The 17,854-nt window shown below is 39.3% G+C and overlaps 1 protein-coding gene across 1 annotated transcript in view; it reads right to left on the reverse strand.

Moving 5' to 3' along the window:
* Nucleotides 1–17,854, reverse strand: part of PDHX (pyruvate dehydrogenase complex component X) — a 173,812-nt gene that overhangs the window by 150,633 nt on the left and 5,325 nt on the right. The gene's annotated exons all lie outside the window — the stretch shown is intronic.

Genomic DNA, 17,854 nt, shown 5'->3' on the forward strand with positions numbered 1-17,854 from the left:
GAAACACCAAAAGCAGTTTCTCTCCTTAACTTTTAGCCCTTTAACTAGTGCTACTAGTTAAATCACTAGTGCTACTGCTGAACATCATGAGTCCAAATTACTCCAGCCCAGTAATGGAGCTATGCTTCCACTGCCCCCAGTTGGTTCGTGTAGGGAGGAGGCAGGATCTCTAGACCTGTCCCAAATCTTAACATTACCTTTTCTTCTGCCTGCCTGTGCCTGAGACTGGTAATGAGAAAGATATTCATTCCTTTGGTCTCAATACAAAGCTAGCTGTCACTTTGAGTGCTAGTTTATCTCTCTCCAGCTGTAATTAAAATGTCTAAGGAAGGGCAGCATATTCTTAAACTGCATACCTGTCTTGAGATAAAAACACTTTTTGTTGGATTAACTCTTCTGCATGCATACTGTGTGATTTGCATTCTTTTATCACAAACAACTATTTCCTGCAGCCCTATTGTCCCATCAGAATTGTGACTGTTTCTAAATCAATGTTCACAATGACCAGTCAATATCAGCTTGTCCTCTGACAAAAATCATTCCCAGAGACATGTGAATCAAGCAGCTTTAGATGGGGAAGAAGAAATACATTTAGCCACAAATATTATGAAGTTTTTTTCTTTTGGGTAGTGGATCAGATGAGAGCTTAAATTCTTCTAATAATTTTCCTTCTCCTGTAAATGCATCCTACTATTATGGTAGCTGGAGAGTGAAGATGAGACAAAGAATCCTATGAATTGTTTCTAAAATGAGGGCAAACTTCTAGGTAGAAAAAGACCAAACTAAAGTAGGCTTTCCAATCCATACTGACAAACAGATCTTGAACCATAACATTTACTGTAATTAATCCTTGAAGTATTTGGCACAAACACATGCAATGGCTCTACCACTATAATCACAACTGTGGGAGTATATTTTTTCCCCTTTTTGCTTTAAGAGTGGATCTGTCTGTGAAGGTTATAGCATTTAGGCATTTGAAAAAACAAGGCACACAGACGTTACAACAGATCACATGATCCAATGCATCACTAAAATGTCAAGGAAAATTAAGCTCAGGATGAGTCTGTGCAATTGGTCACCATTCCTGCACATGGACAGTCTGTGAAGAGGCTATTTCTAGGATTGAGCTGCTTGACAGTGAGCAAAGTATAATGTTTTTTGATATTAAAATTAAATATCTGCACTTGCACATAAGTAAGGCACACAGGTAATGGAAAAACATGTAATTTTTAAAAAAAAAAGGAAATTAAAATTATTCACAGTTCAAAATTTTATTCTTCCATGAAAAGGTGAGGAAAAAGGGAAGGAAGCAGAAAGGAATTTTAGTTCACCTTTCTAGCAGAAGTCCTAACTGTTTTTAAGATGATTCTTGATCTGTGAATGGAAGGAGGTACGTGAATTAGCAACCTTCAACAGGAGAGAATAGAACTCAACAGTTACAACTCTTAGGTTTGTTATAGTCTCACCAGGGTTTTCTTTAATCTTTTTAATTCACTTTTGAATCTTCCGTTGTTACAGAGTCTGCAAAATGCATTATAGAGTTGCAAGATAAAGCCCAGGCATACCTATTCAACAGTGACTCACTGTGCAGCTTGAGCAAGCGTCTGTCTCATTTTGTGAAGAGGTGAATGGGGGAGTGATAGTTCTCAGTCTCGTAAAACCCTTCAAGAACTTCCTATGAAAACGACATAGCTCTGCCACTACAATCTGTTACCTGCCTCCTTCCTAGCCCATAGTAACATAGTAACAGCAAAGCACAAAAGTCCTGCAGAAAAACAACTCCTACTACTCACCATGTATTTATATCAGGTGTCGGAACCCCCACCCATCTCTTTCCGACACTGATTTAATTATTGAGATATCTAGTAAGTGTATCTCATCTACAAGACCAATAGTGCACCATCACTGTGGAGTGGGAGGTAGGGTGGGGACCGACAGCAAGCTAAATATATGGAGAGGGAAAAAGAAATAAAAGGAAAACCTTACAGCAAAATATATGCTCAATTATTCAGGAGTTTTTAATAGGAGATCCATGAAAAAGGCAGAGGTGAGGGCTGTGGAGGGCTGTGAGCAGGTGGAGAATTCTGATGGCTGAAGGATAGGACTGAAGCTGGATCTGTGGTGTCCACTAAGTATCCAGTGGCTGGATGCTTTTAAGGTCCCAGTAACATTATTTGTGGGTCAGGGCCTTTACTATTCTGTGCAGTATCACTCCATACATCTAAAATGACAGAGATAAGGTCGTGGGACATTGTGTTAACTTTTTATACTTTTCAGAGTTTTTAGAAGAGATAAGGATGCCTTTACAATATCCTTTCCTGCTGTCTTCCTGCTACTAGATAAAGTGGAAGTAAAAAGAGCTCTTTGGTGGCCTGCCCTGGGTGACCCAAACTGCCTTGGCTCTGCCTGATGCAAGATCAGCCCACAACAGGGAACGAATGACCCAGTGTCAAGGTAAGTGCAGCAAGTGTTCTTGAAAACATGAGATGTAGACAGTGTAAAAGCAGTGTTGTTTCCTGCTTGACTCACCCTTTGTTTTTAATTTGATATGTCATCCACTTGTTTACAGTGACACAGACCTAGTCTGGAGAAACCAATACGTGATTTCCAAAGAGCTAACACATTCCATCACAGGTCATAATCCCACGCTTGATGGATACATCATGGCCTCTAAGAGTCATGCTGGTGTGTGGAATTGCACAGAGGATAACTAATTTCTTGATTGGCCTGTCTCAGGCGGTGCCATAAAGGTGGATATGTGTAATGGTAACAAAGCGCTGGGCTGTACTGACACATTGTGATTGGACTCAGCTGCAATATCACAGTTTCATAACACATAAGGTTTTGAAGAATCAAACAGACTCCAAACATCCTATAAAGCAGCCACACACAACCACAGGTCAGACCTGCAAAAGCAGCGCTGGCCAGAGGCTGTGACCCAGTGCAAAGCATCCGGGTGCACAGCGTGGGTAGAGACAGAAAAAGAGAGGCAGAGGGCTGGGTATAGAGATACGGCCAGGTATTACCTGATAGGAAAAACCTCAGGACAAGGGAAGGAGCACCATCTGGTGGAAAACAGGTCAAAATTAAAAGCAGTGATTCTCCTGATCTTTTCTTTATCATCAGCTGGCAAAGAATAAAGGAATTACTATTGCTTTTAACTCACTTTGCACAACTCTGGGAACCTCTGACTTACTCTTCACAGAAGATCAGATCTGTCTCGCTGTATGTAATCTGTGAAGCTCATCACATACGATAAAACTGTGAATCTGGGGAAACTTGAAGTTTTAGGATGATTTTGATTTAAATTCTTGAGCAGAATTAAATCCAGGTATGACATGCATTAAAAAAAAAAACTTACTTTACTTCTAAAATTCCAAATTTTCTAGATTCAACCTGTTGCAATTCTATACCAGCTCATACACATTCAGTGTTTTCTCTGAAAAAAATGCATCCTTGGGACTCTGTTTTTATACATTTTTAGGCATTATACCTCTCTGAAGCCAGATGAATCCCCCATCTTCATTTGTTACAGCTCTGAATTTCTTGAAAAGAGGGAAGTCAGAAGGATCAATGAGACCAAGAAATCCTAGTTACCTGAAAATTTGGATCTTCTGGCACAGTTCCCAAATCCCATATGGGCTGTGCCTCAGAAATTCCCATAGCAGCACTGTTAACTATAGATATATCTTGTCTGGATTCTCTCCTGTCTAGTGGGTGTTGCAACACAGATGTTGCCTTTTAGTGACAAACCTGAAGGCTCTCCTCCTATTCCTCATTTTGCCATTTCCATTGAACCTGTGGTGTCCTTGGGACTCATAGTCATGTGTTAGATAGAGTTAAAACTGGCCAATAGCTGAAAAATATCCAAGGAGATAGACAGGAAAGATGCACAGGAACTTACACACACAAAATTTCTTAGGAAACAAGACTGCAAAGATAAGAAGGCAAATGTGAGCCATTAACCAGTCTGATTGTTTTGCAATGAATGGATCTCAGACTAATGATTGCAGAGTACTTCTGCAAGAGTATTCAACGCAGCTGTGGAAAGATGTGGTAAACAATTCAGAAGAATTAAGAGCAACATTCAGCAGAATTAAGCTGATGAGTTAGAATTCAGGTCAATTCCAATGATTCTGTAATTTGGAAAAGAGGAAACATCTAGCAGGAGTTTCAGGTTCTAATATTGAATCAGCAAACACCATTTAATATTTTTACAGTAGGGAAGATCCAAGGGACACCTGAAAAGAAACTCCAAAATCAGCAGCTTTTCAAATTACATTAGAAGCGGACTATCAAGTCTTTTAAATTGTGTCCTTGAATGGGGTTTCTTTTCCCTACTTTGATTTTAACAGCATTTACCTGTCTTGTACTCTGTCTAGCCCCTTGCTTACTCCCCCTCACTGGGAAAAATGACAAAACTCATCAGTAAAATTGAATGGCACACGGACAATGTTTAGTCAAATACAGAGTTTATTAAGATTGTCTTTGATAAAAGGACTGATGGTTCTACACACTATTGGATTTGCTCATAAATGTTAATGATATCCAACACTGCATGTACAACATCAAATCTATTTGTAGCTACAGTCACCCAAATGGCACTGACAAATAAATACATGTTTCTCCATGCTATCTATCTCACCCTCTCACCTTTGTTGTATACCATGCTGGGAACCACTTACACAATAGTAGCAATTGCACAAGGAAACAAGCATCTCTGTGTTTTCACAGTTCTGACAACAGACATCTGCAATCTTTTAAAATCCACCCTCTACTTTTAGAGATGTTTCTTTTGCACTTGTGTGTTCCTTTACTAACAAATAAAGACCTCTGATGGTTTTTGGTTGGTTGTTCTTTTTTAATGGTATATCACAGTTCAGTGGATGGAGTATTCTCTTGGCTGGATTATAATTTCGGACATCTTTTGCTCTAAGAAACTATGTATCCATCCTACCATTGCCACATAGCTTCACATATTTGAACCAGGTAGAATTTGCCACTATGTGATTTGGCCAATAATGCCATTTCATATAATATTCTTTTGAAAATGATATATTTTCACGAAACATTTCAATTTTCGGCAACAGGGAATTTTCTGGTGGAAAAAAAATGCTGCCCTGGCAGATTCCTCACCAGCACTGCATTCAAGTACTTATGAAAAAATGCAATGACTATACTGAAAAAAGTCCTAACTTCTGCCTAGGAACTTGGATCTTGTGTCTCAACAAGGAGTCATAAAGAGGGCAGTTAAGCCATGAGCTGCATTCCTCACTGACAGCTCTGACCCACTTGGGAAGGCAGTATACATGGCCTCTACACTTAACCATGTAGCTTACACTACATCTGCCAAGCAGTAACTGCATATTCCAAGGAGAAATTTCCAGAGGTAATACTGAATTTAGACCTGGAGCCAATGCTAAGAGAAAAAAGAATTTGACTCACTTATTGAATCTATCTCATCAGTCCAACCTGCTCCTTGTTTCAGCCTTGGACCCATGCCTACTTGAGTACATTTAATGTACTAGTCTTGCTCCTATGCATATAATTATCAGTTTCAGACATATATGTGATCTCACAGAGTAATTCTCTCTTTTTTTATTATTTTAATTTGTTTTAATGTAAATAGAATTTAAACAGTCACCTTTTTCCACTCTGCAGTCAAGCAAAAAGGCTTCATAAATAAATTCCTTTTTGGTTTAAAACTACAAAGACTGTGAGATCTTTATGTAATGATGTTATGGTCTAGATGAATATATGCTACTTGCTAATTACGTTCTTTATTGAAATTCTCTGCCTGAAGTGAGTTTGAGGCTTCTCGATGCCACAAGATATATAATGCCTTCTTTGACCACTTTCTTTTTCTTCTGCTTGTTGTTTGGGATTTTTTTATTCCTTAATGGGCAAATAAGAGGGCTGGTTACAAAATGAGTCTACATATTTCATGTAAGGCTGCTGCAGACAGTCAGTTGATGCTTTTTGTAGCTAACTGAATAAGATGCACTGCAAATTTCAGATCAAAGTTCCATTTTGGGAAGTACTTACACACATCAACAGATAGATAGAAAGATAGATAGAAAGATAGATAGATAGATAGATAGATAGATAGATAGATAGATAGATAGATAGATAAATTGTAGATAGCATTTTAATGGAAGTATATGCAAACTCTTGGAGCTCTAAAACATTAACAACATCCAGAATGACCAGAAAGGAGCCCTTGCCATTGATAATTCTTCTCCATATTTTATCCTTGTTCTACAGGTGATTCTATACAGCACTTTTGAGCAAACTGAACTATCCAAACCTGCTTTCTGTTGAGATTTACGAACATACTCTCTTCTGAAAATTTTAGGTTACGGATGGTTATTGTATTCCTTTCAAGAGTAATATTGCAATGTCAGATGAACCACTTAGATGATACCTACCTTCCTATACTTAATCATGCATGTATCTTAAAGGAGTTATTTATCTTAATGGGAATCACACTCTAAAATTTACTCCATCATGTGCCTAGGTGAAGGCGGACTACGGCCAGACTAGGCACTAAAGTCTTGTTCTAGGCACAGTTTACAAATAAACGGATTGTTCCTGTTTCAAAATTGTAATGTCTATTAAAAATTCATAAAATGCTGGAGATACCTTCCAAAAGGTAATGTTTACAGATTTATATGAAAAAAAAAAAGAGACAGCACAAAGAATAATATTGACTACTGACTAAAAAATGAAGCATGAGTGGTCTGTGTGACTGTAAACCTTACATTACTGATCATTGCAAAAGCACTACCTGTTAACAACTGTATCCCACTCTCATATGCTGTGTCTAATCTGTAGGACAGCTGATGCTGTAGCAATACAGACTCTTGGTTAATCCAAAGCATAAATTGAAGATTTGAAAACACCATTCCAGACCCCAACAGTAAAAGTGTACAAACACACTTTCCTTATTTTCTGGGTGTTTGGCACACATGCTGGATGGCAGCTCCCCATTGTTTCCTGCCTCTACCCTCACAAGGCACCTCCCTGGCAGCTCTTCCCTTACAGAAATGTACAGACACATATTAGAGCAAATGTTCTCAAAGCATGACAACTGATTACTATCTAACTTGGCCTTGGTACAGCCTGAGCGTGTTAAGACCTGACAGTACTTCAGAGTTGTAAAAGGAATTTGATGTTCAGTGAGGACATGCCTTCTAAACTTCACTAAAAGTTGGTTTGGGAGAGAGCTGCAAGCCAGTATAACAGAAAATTAATTGATGGTAATAGGAGGAGTACAGGATGTCACAATCCTAGCTGAGTACATATAAAAAGAGAAACATAGCAATTTTAGCACAAACTAACATTGTACTTGTTAGCTCCTAGTTCAGCTTCCTGTCTCCCTGGCTGACCTTTGACTGTCATTTGTCTATTCAGGAAAGTGGCCGTGAATTAGTTGTCTACGAGGTGGATATGTATATCCTAAAGCATGTTAGACCTCCAATTCAGTGCTCTCATGTAGCCTTAAATCACTATAGCCTAATCCTCAAGAATAAAATTATGATATGTAGCTTTCTTTTAGCAAGGATAATTTATCCTAGCCTAGCTTTCATTCTATCTTCTATCAGATTTTTGCAGAGCTCTAGTCACATACTCTTGTTTTCTGATCCTTTCAGAATGTGAGAGGAATAAGGAAGTTCAAATGTGACTCCTTTGTAATGACAACAAGGAAAGCCAAATGCTCTTTCCTCAGTACCTCTTCATGTGAAGACCATGTGCTATTCTTTTGGGATATGTGAAGGGTTAAGGCTTGCTCTGCATGCACAACAATCAGCCATTTATCTGCTAATCCTTTGTGCTTAACTCCTGAAATGTCAAAAGCATTGTTTGAGCCAACAACATTGGCAGCATTAAGCTTTCTGTACTGCCCAACATTCCTCAGAAATAGGAGACACAGAAATTTCAATTTCTTTCTGGAAGCTGTCTAGTTAAGGTTTAATTTCAGCTGGCTGCTGCACTGATACCTTACAAGGTCGTTTGAGGGAGAAATTAAACAAAATGAAACACTAGAAGAGCCTTAAATGACCTTTCCAAATAGTAATGGACACCCACTGTGCTTCTGTACAGCACGAATTATGTTACCCCTATGTTCAGGTTTAAAGTAAAACAAAAGGTCAAATGTGTGCATTTGTACAAAGAAATGCATGGCAAGACAAGAAGTCAAGTGCAGGTGTCCTTGTTGCTAGCTGCTCTTTGTGGTCCACAGTCTGTACTTTGAGCTGTTCTTCACTGTGTTACAAAGGAAATACATAGCCCAGTGAGCTTCCTGACCATAGTTTGAAAGGACTTCTGCAGCAATACTTTCTGCCAAGAATGAGTGTGTAATATTAATGGTATACTGGTTTAGAAAGAGGAAAGTCTTCCAGTGGAAAGAGGCTTACCTATTTGACCTACCATCTAGACAGCCTAATTTGGGCACAACCATTGCTCTTTTCCTCTTGTATCTTCCAGCTGAATTTCAATCAGGATCAGTGAACATTTGGCCCTTCTATGTTATACCAGGGCAGGTGACAAAAAACTTTGCAGAAATCCAAGTAGTTACTTGGTTAGTCCCATTCATTTGCAAGTCTCCAGGAGAGCATGGAGTCTTGCAGGATTTAATGATTCTCATAATTAAGTTTTTCAACTAAGGCTGTAATGAGTATTTCCACTCTGTTTCTTATGCCTCAAGTCATGAACATGTCATGAGGTTTGATGAGTTTTAAGAGAAAAACACAAGAGAAACTTTGTACTTGAAGGAGAGAACTTGTGTTTCTCATACATGGACACAAAGGGAAAAGTTTATTTAACTTGAACTATGTAGAGGTCTGTGGTTGAGAGATGTTTTCCTTTCTGGTCACTAAAACATGAGCTACCTTTGCAGGCAGTAGCAAAGGCATGCAAAGGTGTGTAGCAACTAAGAGGTTACTTTTCTCTGCCTTTGAGTTTCAAGGATTTTGAAACAGGCTCAAACACTTTCTGAAGTTTCATGTTTCATTGAATCCCTTAATCCCTCCAATCTTGGCACCATTTCTCACTCATGCTTATATTTTAATCTCAAGTTTCTTACTTGAGAACTATATGGACCTATTGTTTAAACCTGAGGCTGTGAATGACGGTGCATCTGGGAGTTTTGTTAGAGATTTTCCAGCTGCTTCTCATGATTTGGGGGGTGTGGATGTCTGAGGGGGGGAGTGGTGGTGCTTGTTCAGGTGGGCTGCACATGAACGCTGTATGAGGCTGATCACATCCATAGGAGCTCATTTTATCTTTGCATGTTTTGCCACTTTTGTCACTGGATGCTCGTAAACTAACATAAAAATAGTCATAGAAAGCAAAGCATCTGATGCTAAAGGATCAATGCCTGAGCAAATGTCATCAGTCCCTGTGGATTAGATGATCCTTACATTTCAGGTAGATACTACTCAGGCCAGCAGGCAAATTCCCTCTCAGCCTGCCTCCCCTTCCCAGGTATCCTCATATGGTAGGTATGAAGCACTGGAACTTCAGGGCCAGGCAAATGACACTAGAGGTCTTTTACAACCTAAATAATTCTATGATCTCCTATGTAGACAGACCTCTTCATGAATATTGGTCATCTAAACTTCTGAGAGAAATAGGCACTTTTATTTTGCCTTTTTTATGGGCCTTGTAAATTCGGAGATGAAAGGTATTTTTAAGCTGTGATAATTTTTATAGCACTCAATTGATTTCTTCTGCTGTTTTCTAACCCTTAAAATGTCTCAGACTAACCCTTTTGTTTCCTAACTCCTCTGAGGTTAGTCTGTAGGGGAATTCTCATCAAATTTCAAAGACACACCCTTGATTATTCTTCCCTTTAAAAAAAAATAACAGAAGGTTGTGTAAAGCATTTTGACCCTCATTTCTGGTGACATAAGGAAAAATAGTTCTCACTCTGTCTGAAACTGGGAGGTAGCTACTGTAGTTAGAAGAGGAACAGGATCCAAAAGCAGAACCATTTCACCATCTTGGTAATCTGAATTTCTGGTTAAGAGATCAATGCCTGTGGGAAGTCTATGGCCCTGCTTCCTTTCTGTCAAGCAGAAGACAGAAGAGAAAACAAGTTCTACCAAAATGTAGTAAATCCGATTTCTTGAGTTAAAAAGTGCACAAAGGCTTTTTAGTGCCAAAGTGAATCCAGCAATGCAGCCTTATCTATAGAGAAGGCAAAAGCATGCTGTTGGGCTGACTGGCAAACCAATGTTTCCTTTCCAATCCGTCTCCTGCTACAAATGTAAGGTGCTGTTGCCACACAAACTCAAAAACTCGAGCTCTGCCTATTCTTCACCACCAAGGCACTAGTCAGGCTTTGTTTTTTCTCGGTATTTCTGTCACCATTTTTAATTCTAATACTAATAACATTCAACACTGGCTTCTCACAAAAGTTTTTTAGAGAGAAAATGTGCAGCCTGTGAATCTTTAACATACAGTGACCATCCCACATAAAACCAAGGATGTCAGTGGTTCCATCATTCTCAAACCCCACCCTGTCTGGTAGAGACAGTCTTTAGGATACAAGGGAATGGTATCTCAGAAGAGATGCTGGGAACTCATGCTATGCTGCAGTCTTGTTTATACATGTTCCTACACTTGTCTTCACTAATAGACTCTTCTGTCTTTAGTCAGTATAGCACTATCTCTACATGGAATTACACGCACAAAAAAGACCCCCGAAACATGGAAAATCTGTACCTTTTCAGGAGACTGAGAAAACCTGTGGGAGTAGATGCTACAAAACTCAGCAGAGTCCTGGATAACTAACTGTACCTGCTGCTGGTAAATGCTGAGCACCAGGGCACTGTGAGAAATGTGATATTTTAGTCATGTTTACTATGGTTTGGTCTGATTACATTCAGGTCGCAGTGCTGCAGAAGGTAAGCACAGTGAATTACTGCCAGGATCACTGATCAGCAGATCATTGCAGGAAGATATTGAGGCTTTTTATGCGTGCAGCAATGTCAACAACATCTTAAATTCTGGGGTTTCCATTGGTCAGATCCACAGGGTTTAGCTCCTTGGGGAACCGTGTAAAGAATCTGTGTAAGCTACTCTCTTTGTACAGGACAATTTGATCTGTGGCCCCAAGGTTCATGCCATCTTGGCCCAAGGTCCCACTAGCTGGAAACTCTGGTTATTGCTCTGAATTGCAGGGACAGACTCTGGTTATTGCTCTGAATTGCACTGCCCACTGGCTGCCATGGAACAAGTTCACAGGTATACATGAACATCTGTGCCAATCCATTTGCCCGAGGAATATAAAACAAAATCATATCACAGTAGTATTTCATTCTACTTAGCCATTCAGATTTTTGCAGCATTGTAACTTATCCTCAGTGTAAATGTCAGGGTGAGACTTCTGACAGTGACCCATGAGGTGACACACACTGAGGGAGCAATGGAGTATTTAACATGTTTCATGCATGCCACTAAACCTTCAGATTTCTGGTTTTCATACAATTTTTCAGATATATGTCAGGATTTGTAGGGAACATTTCTGCAAAAGAAAAATAGGGTTAATTAGTTCAGTTGGTCCATCATTTGGTTGAGTAGGATGTCTTTTGCCAATAAATACATTTCCAGGTAGATCTCCCAGACATTTCTGCTATTCTGTGGAGAGTGGCATGATTCCAATTTAGAGGATTTACATGTCCAGGGGTGAAGACGTGATACAGTGTGTTCATAACATCCTCTGCTACAATAGGAGAGTTGACCTTGAGTTTTTTGTTATCTGTCAGTTCTGGATGGAGGAAACACAGTTAATCAGGTTTCTCTGCTTCTGTAGTTGAAAGGAAAAAAAACTGGATTAATATTTATGGTATTATGATCCCCACACTTTCCACATCATATAAGTCAAAGTCTCTTTTAGGTCACTCTGATGATAGCGATAAAAAATAATAACAGGTTATAAAGTGAGGAAATATCAGATGAAGCCAGTTTAATAGACTGTGAACAAAGTCCATTTTAGCCAGTCAAAATCGGTGATGTATTTGGATCAGAAACATCTCATTGCGGAAGTTTTCAGTGTCCATTTGCACTCATCAGCAGCACTTCTCCAATAAGTCTGAAAAGTTCTGTGATTGGCAATTTTATTAAAAACTGTGAAAGATGGTGTCATGGACTAATCCAATGATAACTTCTTCCTGTTAATCTCAAGAGCTCAGTCAATTTTATTTAAACTGCAGGCATTTGTTCATGAGCTGAGCACCAGTGCTCAGGTACTTCTGTGTAAATCAAGGTGCACAGCATGGACTGGTGCTGACTTGTGAATTCATACGTGCAGAAGCATGTCTACAAGACTGTATCAAAAGAAAAGACTTTTCCCAGATCCTTGAGAAATGAGAATTTTCCTTAAATATCTTGATTAAGTGGCAGAGAAAGAAGAGGAAATGTCTTTTTTCTTTTTTTTCTTTTTTTTTTTTTTTTTTTGTGGTGCAATTCTTAGGGTTATACCTATTACTTCATGTTCATGCAGCCTTTGAGATCCATTCTGTACAGTGCAGTAACTGCTACTCCTTATTTATACAGTTACTGATGTTTACAAGGTTACCAACAATTTCCTGTCTGGATTATCCCACAGTTTATATGCCGCTTTATCACTGCAAAAGCCACATTGCAGGAAATCACACTGTTGCTTTGGAGAACATGATAAGCTGTTGCACAAACTTACTTGTTTGGTCTCATGCACTATGGACTGGGTTTCTGAAAAGATCTGCCTGCAACAGGACTGCCACAGCATAAACACATTTTCCCCATTGATAGAAGTAATTCTATCATTCCATCATTCTACCGTTTTGAAATTTGAAGAGAGAAAGATAGAAGAAAGGTAAAAAGAGAAGGAAATTAAAAAAAAAAAAAAAGAAAAAGAAAAAAAGAAACAAAGGGTAGAGAGATAATTTAGTTAGCTAAAGGAGAGCAAGGAGAGTGCAGTGGGCAGAAGGAAGGAGATGTCCTCTATGGCTAACACTTTGCTAAATGGGAGCCTGCAGGCTAAGCCTCAGTCAGGTTTGTCAGCCACCATCTCGTGTAACAGAAGGTGATTCTCCTGGTGAAATATGCTCTGAAATGGCCAGCTGGGACACTGCACCTGGGTGGCCCTCTACCAGCTCCATTAGCAGCGTTTCTTGGCATGGCCCTATTGCGCTGGGGAGATGAAACGTGGCACTCCCTCTGAGTCACTTCTTGTATTCACACCATGCAACATTACCTTGCATCAGAGTTGCTTCTCCCCACAGTCATGCCTCACCACTAGCGTGAGATGCACATGACAGCAGCAGGGCGAAGCTTATGAGACACCTGTCAGCACAGTCATGGAGAAATAAATGCCTTTGCTTGAAGTGAGAGCACAAAAGAAAAGCAGAAAAGTAAACCAAAGGGAATCTGCAAGCTCCTACCTCTCTTATTTGTCTCATTTAATCACTCCTCCCTTCCCCATTCCCCTGTTCCAAGAAAATTCTAGTTCACAAATTTCTGCAAATAAGCAAATCTTTGTCGAAAGCCCACCTAAAATGTATAAAAGACAACATATTTTCAGTACTAGAAATAGTACATCTCAGAAGAATTGAGGTGTCATATGTGCCTAAATTTTAAACTCTCGCTGTTTGTGCAGCCACCCTCAAGAGACTGCTGTTTACGATGGAGCTCTGGGGCACAAAAATATTTTGATCTAGTTGACCAAAACTATTCTTAATTTATATATTAAAGAAGTATCATATTATGTTAGATGTGCCCATTTCATTCTTCAATTCATTCTTGCTGCCTCTGGTATCTCTGGTCTGCTGCTCCTAATCATACCAAGCATCCTATCCATGAACATTCAGATATCTTCATGATCATTTCAGACCTTAAGGCAGCCGCATCTGGCCTAGAATGCAGCAGGTTTTTGTGGGTCTCAGAGGCACAATGCTCAGCCCTACAGAGATTTCACCTGACGTAGGATGAGCACTGTCGTTTCTCTAACACCCACAGTAGTTTGCTGCATGACTTTAAGCCAGTCACTTTTCTACATCCTGGTCTTTGCCAGATGTAAAAGGTGAGAATGCCAATTCCTCAGCTTTGAGGGCTCTGAACAAAATTTGATAGTTCCTCATACATGCTCAGGTTACAAAAGAAGGAGTGAGACTCGCCTTAGTTCAAGTGCTTACACGTACCAGGTGTGCTTAGGTGGTCTGTAAGTCATGCTTGCATAAATCAACGCTTTTAGAGAAAGAGGAAAAAACCAATATTGCCACGGTCCGGTAGGTAGGGGAATAGGACCGCAACACTGCACAAAGGAGTCCGACAAGGTAGAAGATCAGGGTGCAATGGCTCTTTATTGAGGTAGAGCAGGGACTTATATAGGGTCTGTTTCAGAAAGGCTTGGTAACAGGGGAGGAGCATGGGATTGACATCTCAGGGCACAACAGGGTAGGAGAACTCAGGAAAGGAGGAGGAACCTGGGAGGAGTCGGGCATTAGGGACCAATGGGGACTCATCCCGCACCGCGGCACTCCTCAGCCAATCAGCGCAGCATGAGCAGGAAAATGAGGGAGTAAACAACTTCTGGCGGGAAAACAGCTCTGGGCAAGCCTGGGCAAGTCCTGGGCTATGCGAGCAAATGGGGTTAATACAGCCATGTGGAGAAAACACATCAAACAATGTTTAAAACAGGGTATGAATGAGCAAGTCCATAAAATGGAATCCCTTCACACATTGAAAAGGTCCCTCCATGCTTTAAAGCATTCCCATTCGGACACAGGCTCCTCAGCACAATATGGGATAAAGGTAAACCTTCTGTACTTGAGAAAGTTTCTCCCCTGGTCCTGGGCTACGTTGTACTGTATATTATCACTGTCATCAGAAAGGGTGTGTATAAGAACTTGAAAAACCAAACCAACCTGTCTCCAAGGTGTTCCATATATCACAGTCCTGCAGGTGGCTTTATTTCTAAATTTCTGGGCTGTGCTGTTGTCGAAGCCTCCTGCTCCCCCTTGCTCCCAAGACCTACTTCTGGACTTAACTGCTGCATAAGGAGTAATCACCTACCTAAAAGTAAGCTCCATTTCTTTACTGAAGTCATTGTTTATAAAAGAGCTATAGGCTGCCAAAATGGTTTTGCTGTGACGATTTTGTCAGACACTCAACTGATGCACTGCCTGCCATTCTCATTTGCGCATCACCAGTTTTCTCCATGATAAACAGTTGACTTTGGTTTAATGAATTAATGGTGGAGACAAGCATGGACCTCAGCATCTTTTAATATGTTAACAATTTAAGCGTGTCTCACTAAATCAAAAGAGATTGTTTGTAATGTAAAAACTAATTTCTAGATTCGGTGAACCCAGCACCAGCTGGAGTAAAACTAAGAGCTGTAAAGCTCTCCTGTTGTTTGAAAAAACCTGATTGACTCTTCCAATTTCTATGTCCCCCAAGTGTATTCAAGCAGATATGCGCATACATAAGCAGCACCTGCTAATGGTAAGATAATATTCAATATGGCCCAAACCAATATCCTGTTTGCATAAAATACATGAAAATATATTATCTTTTTCAATGATATTAATAATTAACATTTTTTCTGGAACATCCAGAGCTCTATATGGGAGCAGCAGTGTAAACTGCATATGAGTAAAACAGGATTTTTCCTTCCCAAATAGTTTTCGCTGCCTGTAAGGCATGTGGTCAAACCTGTTGGTAGGATTTGAAGCTGGCAGCTTTGCCCCACACCTGCAAGCCCATATGTAGTCCTCAGCAGAGACTGAGGCTGCCATTCCACTTCTTAGTTTCTCATTCTCTAATTTTTTTTTAAATCCAGTGGCCTTGGATTTTTTTCATACCCCTCTTTGCTTGTAACAGTTCATCCATCTTCCCGGATATTATTTCTCCTTGAGCAAATCTACTTTCCTTGTTTCATGGATTCTGAATTTCATTCCAGACATTTCTTTGTGGAAAATCTTACATGTGGGGAGGGAGGTATAGAGTGGGGGAGATACTTTGAATAGGTTATCTTTGCAATCGTTCTTAAATCATGTCTCTCCAATGATCTGCAGAGAGATTGTATTCTCTTCAAGATAGCAATTGGCCTTTAGCTGTTTATTTCTGCCCACTGACTTGGCACCAGGGTATACTCACAGTAGGCTGCTCATTGCACTGGGGGGGATGATAGTGACAGGAACTCTTTTACATAGATGATAAACATGAGTAAGTCTCTAATTTGTTGGTTTTCAGAAATACTTGGGTCAATACACTTGGAATGTAGTAAATATTGGTTGACTTCTTTCTGCCTGGTCCTGTGAACTTCAGAATTCTATTCATAGTAAGCCTGTATCATCTCATTAAAGTACTGGAATTAAACAGTAAAGCAATTTCAGAAAGAAATTAAATATTTTATAGTTGTACTCAATAAATTTTTTATTATATCCTGCAGCAACTTGGAACTGATTCAAATGTCACTGTTTTGACTTCATAAATTGTTTGCAAATAGATATCTTCCCCTGTGTGGGCCACTCAGTCAGAGGAATGAAAAAAAAGAAGACTGGGACCATCACGAACTTAAATTCTGGTGATTTTTTTATGTCTGAGACCTTGCAGTTTCATATACATCCCTTTGTATGAATTCTGTAAAATTCTGCATTGCTCACTGAATATGCAGTGTTCATCCAAATGCACAGTTACACACATATGTATGAGGTATTCTACATTAAATACTTTGGCAGAAATGCATAGAGAATGAAGGTTTTTACCAGACTGACAAAATCTGTAAATATTGCCTCCCATATTCCATCCATAATAATATGACTAGGTGAAAATGTGGTGTCCTGAAGTATTACCTTGCCACATATATGAATTCTAGTGTAGCAAAGCATTTCAGGGGACTCCCAAATGTTTCCATGTTCCATATCTCATCATTGCTTAATTTAGACTAAGATCGGCTTTTTCTTTCAACTCTGGAGACCATGAAAACTTCTGAATGCTTCCCATTTCTTCAGTATACACAGCTATTTGGACATTTTTTGACTTTGCAGTAGTTTTAAATTACACATTGATCTTTAAGACCAGACCATGTTACTCTAGTAAACATTTCAGGTGTCTTTCTTCTGCAGATTACCTGAGATAAAATTAGTTATGAAACACAGAAGCAGTTTAGGTCTGGAAAAAAAAGAGACAAAACTGGTTTAAGCAGTTCTGTGTGAAGTCTGAAAGGCCAGAGCCACAATTTGGTCCATGTATTTATTCAACAGCAGGAAGTCCATGTCCATTCCAGTCTGAGGAAATTAATGCATGTGTACATGCATGATATATGTATAAGAAAATGGAATGAGCAAAAATTCTCTTCTTCTGTACCTGCTCTAGTTCCCATCATAGATCATGTTTTTCTCTGACACTTGTTTCTAATATCACCAGTTAGTAACCACTTTGCTCTTCAGTAATCTTATTTTTTGTGCAAAAAGCTTCTTCCCTGAAGTGAATAACCATTTTTCTACATAAATTCTCAGTTTCTAATCACTTTTGAAAGCACATTTTTTTCTCAGACTTTGTTAATCTCCTCACACTCTGGTGTGGATGACAACTGTGGCAGTGTCTTACAGACAAAGTGAGCATCCTTATGGTCAGAACAATGTTTTCTCATACATTTGTATGAGAACTTGCTCAAAACTTTTTTTCCAATGATATTATTGAACCATAATGTTAATATCATGTATATGTTTCTAATTGGTTTATTGCTCACTCTTATTTTTATATCCATAGATTTCATTATCAAGTTCCTAGGAATGTGTCATTACAATCATTTTTACTGAAAATCTATCTGTAGTATATTGGTCATCTGCCTTCTTTCTGAATT

This window comes from Manacus candei, unplaced genomic scaffold (genome assembly GCF_025592945.1).
Source record: "Manacus candei isolate 608988 ecotype Guabito, Panama unplaced genomic scaffold, ASM2559294v1 h1tg000060l, whole genome shotgun sequence".
Lineage (NCBI taxonomy): Eukaryota > Metazoa > Chordata > Aves > Passeriformes > Pipridae > Manacus > Manacus candei.